The following is a 12064-nucleotide window of genomic DNA, read 5'->3' as shown; positions in this document are numbered from 1 at the left end:
GTGAGGGAAGTGGGGTCCGGGTGTGTTTACTGTGAGTGAGGGAACTGGGCTCCTGGTGTGTTTAATGTGAGTGAGGGAACTGGGCTCCTGGTGTGTTTAATGTGAGTGAGGGAACTGGGATCCGGGTGTGTTTAGTGTGAGTGAGGGAACTGGGGTCCGGGTGTGTTTACTGTGAGTGAGGGAAATGGGGTCCAGGTGTGTTTACTGTGAGTGAGGGAACTGGGATCCGGGTGTGTTTACTGTGAGTGAGGGAACTGGGGTCCGGGTGTGTTTACTGTGAGTGAGGGAACTGGGGTCCGAGTGTGTTTACTGTGAGTGAGGTACTTGGGTCGCCTATCTTAGAGTGATGCGGGTCCCAGGGGCATGGACAATGCTGCACTCGGTACCTGGTTTACCACATGATGAGCCATCAGCATTTCCAAATAGTCATGCAGCCGTTGATCAGATTTTTGTGATGAATACAAGCTGTTATTATTGTCTCACAAAACAACACCCTCTTCCTCCTCGGACAATGGGTCCAGAGTCTTGTCGATCAAAAACGTTAAAGTTTAGTGAAATAAAAGTTGTAAATTCGAGAGTGACATCTTTCTCACTAATACCTCATATCTGAATGCATTTTGATGCAACAAACTCAACACAAATCGGGCTACGAAAACAATTCTCCCTATTATATATGGTTGACATATGTGGGGGGAGGGTCATCAGCTACAGATATTGAACCTTTCGTTTTTCGCAAATCTAAAACATTCTAATTCAATTTCTCTGATTTATGGCCCCTCAGATTGTCACAGTTTTAAGACCCAGAGCTTCTGTGTCCCATGACAGTTAGTGTCAAGGGCCAAGAGATAGCATTCATCAAGAACCTGCTAAAGCACCTGATTCAGCCCAACTCCCAGGCCTGAAGTGATTACATTACAGGAATGTTTCTGAAGGGTGGATTGGCAGTGAGGAAGGGAATTGCCAGATTAAAAGGGTTGCACTTGTGAGGTGGTGGGGTGTTTGTGGAAGGGAGAGAACAGTCTAACAGGTTTAGAGCGTACATAGAGCACAACAAAGGGCGATAACTGAGTGGGGAAAACAACAAGAAATCACAAAACATGGTTGGTATGATAAACACACAGGGAGATTAACAGAAGCAGTCGTGATAGGAATAGAATCAAAGAGCAGAGGGAAAATTAAGTTTGCAATTCTTGCTGGGCCACTAACATCAAGTCCTGTGTTTACGGGAGAGACTGATGCCAGTTTAAAAACATAGAACATAACAGCACATTACAGGCCCTTCAGCCCAAGATGTCGTGCTGACCCTTTAACCTACTCTTAAGATCGACCTAACCCATCCCTCCCATATATCCTCCATTTTTCTATCAAATGTGTGCCGCTCAAGGACTTCTCCGAGGAAGTGGCTTCTGCATTCCTGAGATCGATGCCGTCTGGAGTTTAGCCATCTAGTGTAGGGTCCTCCATGGTGGTAAGGTCAAGGAGAGGCCCCAACCAAAACCTCAACAATGGACTGGCAGAAGACAATGAAACATAACAACAGCAATGAAGGGGCCCCAGTCAACTTGCATTCCATGCCACTGACCCTGACCCCCGAGCCGTCAACGACCATGTGGTGGCCGCCCCTGCACCAACCTCCCCAAATTTACACTCTGGCATTCTCCATTAAGGGAATCCACCCTAACATCCCAGAGACAACCCCTGAGGACAACATCATACTTGACTTGAGTAATCATACCACTACCATTCCAGATTTTCTTAAATATCCATAATGTATCGGCCTCTACCACCTCCTTCGGCACACATTCCATTACCCGCCACCCTCAATGTAAAAAACCTTCCGACATCCCTGCTATAATTTCTCCAATCACTTTAAAATTATGCCTTTCATATTACCCATTTCTACCCCATGGAGAAGGGTCTGGCTATCGACTCAATCTGTGCCCCTTATCTGTTTAGTGCTCAATCCTACAGTACTGTCTTACTTTGGTGAATTGAACAGCACCTGCTACGCTTGATGCTCATAACCCATTTCACACGTTTGTCCAATATTGTGCTGACATCTTCCCCCTCCATCTCAAACTCACTCCTGGGTTCAATCCTTGGATCATTCACCCCCCACTGCTCGACACAGATCATCTTTTCATCTGGTGCTTCTTAGTTCCCTCATCATTGATGGCTCTCAATGCCACGAGAGTTAAAATTCACAGGGTTCAAAGTTCATCCTCCTCCCCCCCACCCCCACCCCCAATCTCAGTAACCTTCATAGAGCAGACATGGAGAGCACATAACCTATGAGGGGAAGTATAGTGGGCCACAGCCTTAGAATATAATGATGTCTCTCTGGTACAGAGCTGAGGAGGAATTTCTTTAGCCAGATGGTGATGAATCCGTGGAATTCATTGTCATAGATGGCTGTGGAGGCCAAGTTATTGGGAATATTTAAAGCAGAGATTGAAATGTTCTTGATTAGTAAAGGTGTCAAAGATTATGGGAATTAGAGAACAAGATTGAGAGGGTTAATTAACCAGACATAATGGAATGGTGGAGCAGACTCAATGGGCCAAATGGCCTAATTCTGTTCCTGTCTAATGATCCACCCCACATCTTCCCAATATCTTTTCACTTCCAGCCACTGTCACCCCTCTTACTCCCTTCACTTTACCCTGGTAGTTGGGGAGGGGGCAGGGGGGGTGGACCATGGCTTCTTTTGGGGCCCCAAACTCTGGAATCTCCTTCCTCAGATCTCTGCACCACCTTCTCTCTAATTTTTTGAATCTCTCTTTTAAAGCCATACCTGAAGCTTTAGGTCTCCAAATCTGGGAGAGGGAGACAGAGAGATGGTGATGGGGAGACAGGGTGATGGGGAGACAGGGAGATGGTGAGGGGAAGACAGGGAGATGGGGAGGGGGAAACAGAGAGATGGGGAGGGGCAGAGAGGGAGATGGGGATGGGGAGACAGGGAAAGGGAGACAGAGGGAAATGCAGACAAGCTGTGTCAGCTGTCCTCTGTTCTCCCTGGACAACAGTGGGTTACAACTGCAGTCCCACTCCTGAGACTCCAGCACAATGATAAGTTACCATGTGCAGTGCTGGGGTGATAGATTGAACCAAGATCCAAACTGATACTCCTCCCCCCAGCACCCCACCCCAGTTGAGGCAATAGTTCCCAGCACAAGATTTCACAGAAAAGCGGGCAGGACCTCTAATGTTCCTCACTTACCTATCAACAACGGGATAACTGGGACCTCACACAGTTCTTCACTATTTAAGAGTGACCATGCATCAGAAACATTGCGGACATTAAGTAAGCACTTCTGTAAAACTGGGCCTCCCAGCAGCTCTGAATACCTCCTCTCAGAGTCTGACCTGGAATGGCATAGCAGACCAACTGACTTCAATCGGGATTGAATAGCTGTGGATTGAGAGACAGATTGGAAGTTTCCTTTACTTGCTTAAGATGTTTCATTGCCTATGTTTTATTCATTTTTGGTTAATTTTTTAAATATTAACTTCTAAACATTGTTAATCATTAACTTCAATTGTAATATTTTAAAGTAATCTTTTTTTTTAAAAAACAGCATAACTTTGTTGCGGAGTAAAGCCCCTTCAGCAGTGTTGAAGTGATCGGTGGTGCTTTGGGGCTGGGCTTCCCAACAGCCCAGATGGGAGGTCTGACATCATCCAGGCCATGCAAAAAGATAATCAATGTCTGTATCAGATATGTCCAGGTGAAGATGGAGCTGGGGTGATGAGTGGGGCAGTGGGCTCGGGACAGAGCCAGTGAAGAACCGATCTGTGAGCTGGGGCTCATATTCTAACACAGATATTAGGTGACACTCTGAGGGCAGAAGACACAGAACAAACAAAATATTGAGAGAAATGGAGCAAGGGCAGGAGTCAGTAATAAACCCTAGGAAGAGGGAGGGTGGAATAGGAGACAAGCCTAGTGTGGAAAGCAGCACTTTAGTAATGAATAGCTCATTAACTTCACCAACTGGAGTTGGCTGAAGTCATTACCTCATAAACACCTCACTCCATTAACTCACCTTCAGGTCATTAGGTCAACTCAAGAATGGACTCAAAGCTACTTGAGCTAAGCTCATTTCACAAACATTTTCAGAAATCACACACCCAGTTCAAACTGTGCGATTCAAATGGGTCTTTAATTCCAGAGGAGGGACAGATCACTTCCTGAAACGCTTTAAAGAGTGTGTGGATGAGCTAAAGCGGGCCGGGCTGAGCGTTGGTAACGGAGGAGCATTGTGGAGGAGGGGAAGCCCAGGCAGGGCATCACGGCAATTTAAAACCACTTTCAATGAAACACTTCCTTCTCTTTGTAAAATGGGCTCCTGATGGATGGGCACTTTGACAGTAGGCTGAGAGGCTGCCTCCAATAGAAAATGCAATGTCAATTTCCTCATGGAGAAAATGAAAGTATAAAACACTTCTTAAATGAATCTATCCATCAGCCAATTTGTGAGATCCTCTGGAGCAGTTTGCCTTCCGAATCAGCCAAGGGGCAACAACACCACTGCCTCCACCCCCCCCCCCCCCCGCCACCTCATCACCCACCATTGATTCTGTAGGAATAGAAGGCCATTCTCCAGGATACAGCTATAAATATAATAAAAGTCTGTTTTTGTTTACTCATTTCCATTAATGTTTAAGTTTATTAGTTGTTAAAATAAAGGAGATGGTTTTGAGGAAGGGCTGGTGGGCTTGCAGGCTAGTTGGTGAAAATCATGTGGACAAATATCTGTGTGCACAGGTGCGATGAAAACTTACTTGCAGTAACATCACAGGATCGTAGCACCAGATATGCAACGTTCACAAGAAAAAACATAAATTATACAAAGTTTTTCTACAAGAAAGACTATAATTAGAACAACAAAAAACAAAGTATATTGTAGTGCAAAGTGTAAGTGTTGTTATGCTAAGATTTCTTGGTGTTCACCTGACAGAGAATCTCAGCTGGTCCCTCAACACCAGCTCCATAGCAAAGAAAGCCCAGCAGCATCTCTACTTTCTGCGAAGGCTGAGGAAAGTCCATCTCCCACCTCCATCCTCATCACATTCTGCAGGGGTTGTATTGAGAGCATCCTGAGCAGCTGCATCACTGCCTGGTTCGGAAATTAAACCATCTCGGATCGCAAGACCCTGCAGCGAGGTCAGCTGAGAAGATCATCGGGATCTCTCTTCCCGCCATCACGGACACTTACACTACACGCTGCATCCTCAAAGCAAACAGCATTATGAAGGACCCCACGCACCCCTCGTACAATCTCTTCTCCCTCCTGCCGTCTGGGAAAAGGCTCTGAAGCATTCGGGCTCTCACAACCAGAGTATGTAACAGTTTCTTCCCCCAAGCTATCAGACTCCTCAATACCCACAGCCTGGACTGACACCTTACATCTTGTTTATTATTTATTGTAATACCTGCACTGTTTTGTGCACTTTATGCAGTCCTGGGTAGGTCTGTAGTCTAGTGTCATTTTTTGTGTTGATTTACATAGTTCAGTGTAGTTTTTGTACTGTTTCATGGTCCTGAAAAAACATTGTCTCATTTTTACTATGTATTGAACCAGCAGTTATGGTCGAAATGGCAATAAAAGTGACTTGTCTTGAGAAAGAGTTGTGCAGGTTGGCTTAAGTATCGAATGGTTGAAGGGAAGTAGCTGTCCTTGAACCTGCTGGTGTGGACTTCAGGCTGCCGATTGTAACTGCAAGAAGAGGTTGGGAATCATGAGATGAATTTCCAGGACTATTGGAAATCACATCCAGAGGTAATGAAACAATTTGTAAAGAAGGGCTTGCCTTCTTTCGTTACCTTATGAACAAAGTATTCACTAAATAAATAATTTTCACACGTCTACCAACACCTTCTGTGCACCAAACCCAACTTGATCCCATGCTGTATGACAATACAACTCAAGGGGGGCTTTATTTACTGGCAGGATGATTCGTATCCAGAGTTCACAGGATAGATGGGAAGAAACTAATAATGTACTGAGGCTGAATACATGTGCCTGGAAAGATGTCAGAGGGATACTCCAGGAATCATTCCAAAGAGAAGGGGGTAAATACTTACAAAGGACTGAAGTTTACAGTGTTATGGAACAAAGAATAAGAGAGGAAATAATCTTGCAAAAGCTGTCAGAGGCACTCTAAACAAAAGATCTCCTGCTGTGCTGTGTCATTCCATGTTTTCTAAAATCCTTTTTGTACTTTTGTAGCAATAAAAAAATCTACAACCACTGGTCTGACTCTTGACCATCGATGGCAAATTTGATTTCAGAGATTATACAGAATACCATTATCTGATTTCCTGTTTTCAGAACCATGGCATTTTACAAACCACTTTTGCATCAAACTAACCCAATTATCTGCTTCCCTCTCATCCGAATTCATTAGACCCCGGCACAGCTAGGATAGCAAAACAAATGACTTGGCGGATAAGGTTGGTTGTTGGTCTAGTCTGCCACCTGGTGGAGAAGATTGTGAATGAGGAGACAAGTTCTACATGAAACCACTTTCAATCGAAACATGTTCCCAGCCTTCTCATTACTACCATCGGAGAGGAGGCACGGGAGCCTGAAGACCCACACTCAAAGTTTTAGGAACAGCTTCTTCCCTTCCACTATCAGATTTCTAAACAGACAATCAATCCATGAACACTACCTATTTGTTTATTATACTGAACTGCTGCCACAAACAATATATTTTACAACATATTTCAATGATAATAAACCTGATTCTGATTCTGAATTTTATAAGACCATAAAACATAGGCGCAGAATTAGGCCAGTTGGCCCATTGTCTGATCCATAATTTCTTCATGGCTGATCCAATTTTTCTCTCAGCCCCAATCTCCTGCCTTCTCCCTGTAACCCTTCATGCCCTGACCAATCAAGAATCTATCAACCACTGCCTTAAATATATATAAAGACTTGACTTCCACAGCTGCACCTGTGGGAATAAATTCCACAGATTCAACACTCTCTGGCCAAAGGAATTTCTCACCACTTCTAATCCGAGGCTGTGTCCACTGGTATTCAATTCTCCACCACAGGAAACATCCTCTTCACATCCACTCTATCACAGCTTTTTACCATATGATAAGCTTCAATGATGTGACCTCTCATTCTTCTGAATCCCAGCGAATGCAGGTGAGAGCCATCAATCGCTCTTCATATGACAAACCATTCAATCCTGGAATCATTTTCGTGAACATCCTTTGCCCCTCTCCAATTTCAGCACATCCTTTCTAAGATACGGAGCCCAAAGCTGCTCACAATACTCCAAGTGAGTCGTCACCAATGCTTTATAAAATTTCATCATTATATCCTTGCTTTTATATTCCAGTCCTTTTGAAATGAATGCTAACATTGGATTTGCCTTCCTCACCACAGATTCAACCTGTAAATTAACCTTTAGGGAATCCTGCACAAGGACTCCTGTTGCTCCTCATTTTTTAAAATATTTTCTCTCCATTTAGAAAATAGACTACCCTTTCATTTCTTCTACCAAAATGCATGACCACGCACATCTTGACACTCTATTCCATCTGCCGTTTTGTTGTCCATTCTCCAAATCTGTCCAAGTCCTGTAGCTTCCCTACTTCCTCAAAACTACCTGCTCCTCCACCTATCTCTGTATCGACTGCAAACTTTACAACAAAGCCATCTATTACTGTCATCCAAGTCATTGACATAAAACATAAGAAACAGGCCCCAACATAGACCCCTGTGGAACACCACTAGTCACCAGTAGCCAATCAGAAAAGGCTCCCTTTCTTCCCATTCTTTGCATCCTGCCAATCAGACACTGCTTTATCCATACTTGAATCTTCCCTGTAAGACAATGGGTTTGTAGCTTGTTAAACAGCCTCCTGTGAGGTACTTTGTCAAAGGCCTTCTGAAAGTCCATGTACACAAATCAACTGATCTTCCTTTGTCTATTCTGCTTGTTATTTCTTCAAAGAATTCCAATAGATTTGTCAGGGAAGATTTTCCCTTGAGAAAACCATGCTGACTATGGTCTATTTTATCATGTGCCTCCACGTTCCCCAAAATCACATCCTTAACAATCAACTTCATCTTCCCAACCACTGAGGTCAGACTAGCTAGTCTGTAATTTCCTTTCTTTTGCCTCTCTCCATTTTTGAAGAGTGGAGTGATATTTGCAATTTTCTAGTCTCCAGAACCATTCCAGAATCTAGTGATTCTTGAAAGATCATTACTATTGCATCCACAATCTCTTCAGCTGACTCTTTCAGAACCCTGGGGTGTACACCATCTGGTCCAGGTGACTTATCTACCTTCAGGCCTTTCAGTTTCTCCATAGTAATGGCAACCACTCACTTCTGACAGTTGACACTCTCAAACTTCCAGCACAGTCTGTCACAGCGAGGATGGATGCAAAATATTTATTCAGTTCACACACCATGTCTCTCATTACTACCTCTTTTCACATCATTTTGCAATGGACTAAAATCCACTCTCACCTCTCTTTTACACTTTATGTATCTGAATAAACTGTTGGTATCTTCTTTAATATTATTGGCTAGCTTCCTTTTGTTTATTTACCTTCTTAATGCCATTTTAGTTGCCTTCTGTTGGTTTTTAAAAGCTTCCCTCTAACTTGCCACTAAATTTTGCTCTATTATATGCCCTCTCTTTGGCTTTGATGTTGGCTCTTGTTAGTCATGTTAGCAACAGTTGGATTATCTTGCTTTCAAAATACTTCTTCTTTGGGAATTGTATATCCTGTACTTTCCAAATTGCTTCCAGAAATTCCAGCCTTTTCTGCTCTGCCATCATCTCTGCCTGTGTTCTTTTATCTTTTCCAGTCAATTCTGACCAACTCCTTTCTCTCATGCATCTGTAATTCCCTTCACTCCACCATAATACTGATACATCTGACTTTAGCTTCTCCTTCTCAGATTTCAGGATGAATTCGATCATATTATGATCACTTACTCCTAAGTGTTCCTTTACCTTAAGCTCTCTAATCAATTCTGTTCATGGCACAATACCCAATCTAGAATATCTGATCCCCAGCAAACTCAACCATGAATTGCTCTAAAAAGCCGTCTCATAAGCATTCTAGAAATCCCCCTCCCCCTGTGATTTAGCACCAACCTGATTTTCCCAATCTACCTGCATATTGAAATCTCCTTTGACTGTTGTAATATTGCCCTTTTGGCATGCATTTTCTATCTCCCGTTGTAAATTATAGACCACGTCCTTACTACTGTTTGGGGGTCTGTATACAACTCCATCAGGGTCTTTTTACCCTTGCAGTTCCTTTGCTCTATCAACAATGATACAACACCTTCTGATTGATGTCATCTCTTTCTAATGATTTGATTTTATTTTTTACCAAAGAGCAACACCCCCCCCCCTTCTGCCTTCCTATTGATTCAACGTGTATCCTTGGACATTAAGCTCCCAGCTATAATCTTTTTTCAGCCATGATTCAGAGATGCCTACAACATCATACCTGCCAATCTGTAACCGTGCTACAAGTTCATCTACCTTATTCTGTATACTGCATACATTCAAATACAATGTCTCCAGTCCTGTACTTTTCGATTGTACTCATACTGTTGACTGCAATTTTGCCCTATGATTGCCTCTTTTTTCTAGGAGTCTCACTACACATTGCCTCTGTTTGTAAACTATCTCATCCTCCAACTATCACTCTGGTTCCCATCTTGCTCTTATATTAGTTTAAACTCTCCCGAACAACTTTAGCAAACCTACCTGCAAGAATATTAGACCCCTCTGTTTCAGGTGTAACCCGTCCCTTTTGTACAGGTCACACCTTCCCCAGAAGAGATCCCAATGATCCATAAATCTGAAGCCCTGCCCCCTGCAACAGTTCCTTATCCACACATCCACCTGCCAGATCATCCTACTGTTACTCTCACTGGCAGAAATCCAGAGGTTACTACTTTTAGCTTTCTACCTAGCTCCCTAAAATCTCTCTTCAGGACCTCCTTATCTTGTCTAATATGTCATTGTTGAAATGAGAATACATGGCATTTAATTTCCAAGCACTTCAGAGCCTTAAAAACAGTAACATTGTGGCCAAATAGCCAGCGCACGGGGGGAGACTTTGGTAATGCACCTCTGATGTCATTTCCGCCCTGAGAGGACAGCCGCTAGAGATTAAATGCCAACGCCGTGAAGTTTGAATAAACTAGTCTCGAAATGATTTACCGACTGCGTATCATTATTCCAGCGCTGTGTGTAGCACATCGCTACATTGGTGACCCTGATGGTCCAAACTGGATTTGGACCAAAGATGACCGACTCTTCATCTGTTCACGCAGTTTCGCTAAAACTGCCGACTTTCTGGATGCTGCGACCACGCATGTGGTTTAGCCAAGCAGAAGCCCAGTTCCAGATTCAGCAGTTATCTTCTGATTCCATGCGTTACTATCATGTTGTGAGTGCCCTTGACCAGGAGACGGCCGCCCAGGTTGCAGATTTCATACAGTCGCCCCCGGAAGAAGGCAAATATAAAGCATTCAAGGCACTGCTCATTGGGACCTTTGGCCTCTCACAGCGTGAGCGGGGTGCCCGCCTGCTTCACCTGGACGGTTTGGGAGACAGACTGCCGTCAGCATTGATGAACGAGATGCTGTCCCTGGCTGACAGACACAAGCCCTGCCTCATGTTCGAGCAAGCGTTCCTAGAGCAATCGCCCGAGGACATACATCTGCTGCTGGCCGACGCAGATTTCAGCGACCCCCGGAAGGTGGAGGCCCGGGCAGACGAGCTGTGGAAAGCCAAGAGGGAGAGCGTGGCGTCCATCAGTCAGATTACCAGGCCACGCGCCCAGCAGCAGATCAGACCAGGCACGGCAGGGGGGCGCACACAACACAGAAGCAGGAGTGAGGAGACCAGTGAACAGTGGTGTTTCTACCACCAGCGGTGGGACACATAAGCCCGCCGTTGTCACCCGCCCTGCAAGGGCCAGGGCTAGCTGCCGCTAATGACTATGGCGGCTGGCCACCAGGACAGCCTCTTGTACGTCTGGGACAAACAGTCGGGACGCCGCTTCTTGGTCGACACCGGAGCGGAAATCAGTGCCTTGCCCCCGACGGGGTACAACACCCGCAACAGGAAGCCAGGACCCACCCTGAGGGCCACAAACAGCAGCACGATACGGACCTACGGCACCCGCACAGTGCAGCTGCAGTTCGGCACCAGCCGGTTCACGTGGGACTTCACACTGGCCGCCGTGGCCCAACCACTCCTGGGGGCAGACTTCTTGCGAGCTCACAGCCTGCTGGTTGACTTGCAAGGGAAAAGACTGGTACATGCCGAGACTTTCCAGACGTTCTCCCTGGGTGAAGCCAAGTTGCCGGCCCCACACCTGGACTCCATCACGCTGTTGGACAACGAATTCACCAGAATCCTGGCGGACTTCCCATCGATTCTGGCACCGCAGGTCACGGCAGCCATGCCCAGACACAGGGTTCAGCACCACATCCTGACCAAGGGACCACCCCTCCACGCCCGCACACGAAGGCTCCCCCCGGAAAAGCACTGCCCGACGAAGGAGGAGTTCAAGAGGATGGAGGAATTGGGGATCGTACGGAGGTCCGACAGCCCATGGGCCTCCCCCCTGCACATGGTGCCCAAAGCAACTGGGGGCTGGAGACCATGCGGCGACTACCGCAGACTGAACGAGGCTACAACTCCAGACCGCTACCCCATGCCGCACATACAGGACTTTGCAGCAAACCTGCAAGGGGCAAGAATATTTTCCAAAGTAGACCTCGTCCGGGGGTACCATCAAATCCCGGTGCACCCTGAAGACATCCCCAAAACAGCACTCATCACCCCGTTTGGCCTGTTCGAATTCCTCTGAATGCCGTTCGGCCTGAAGAATGCTGCACAGATGTTCCAGCGGCTAATGGATGTGGTGGGACGCAACCTGGACTTTGCGTTCATCTATTTGGACGACATCCTTATAGCCAGCAGTAGTCGCCAGGAGCAACTGTCCCACCTCCGCCAGCTCTACTCCCGCCTGAGTGATTTCAGCCTCACGA

This window comes from Hypanus sabinus, chromosome 4 (genome assembly GCF_030144855.1).
Source record: "Hypanus sabinus isolate sHypSab1 chromosome 4, sHypSab1.hap1, whole genome shotgun sequence".
In the NCBI taxonomy this organism is placed as follows: domain Eukaryota; kingdom Metazoa; phylum Chordata; class Chondrichthyes; order Myliobatiformes; family Dasyatidae; genus Hypanus; species Hypanus sabinus.
Note: the sequence above shows the minus strand (reverse complement) of the source record.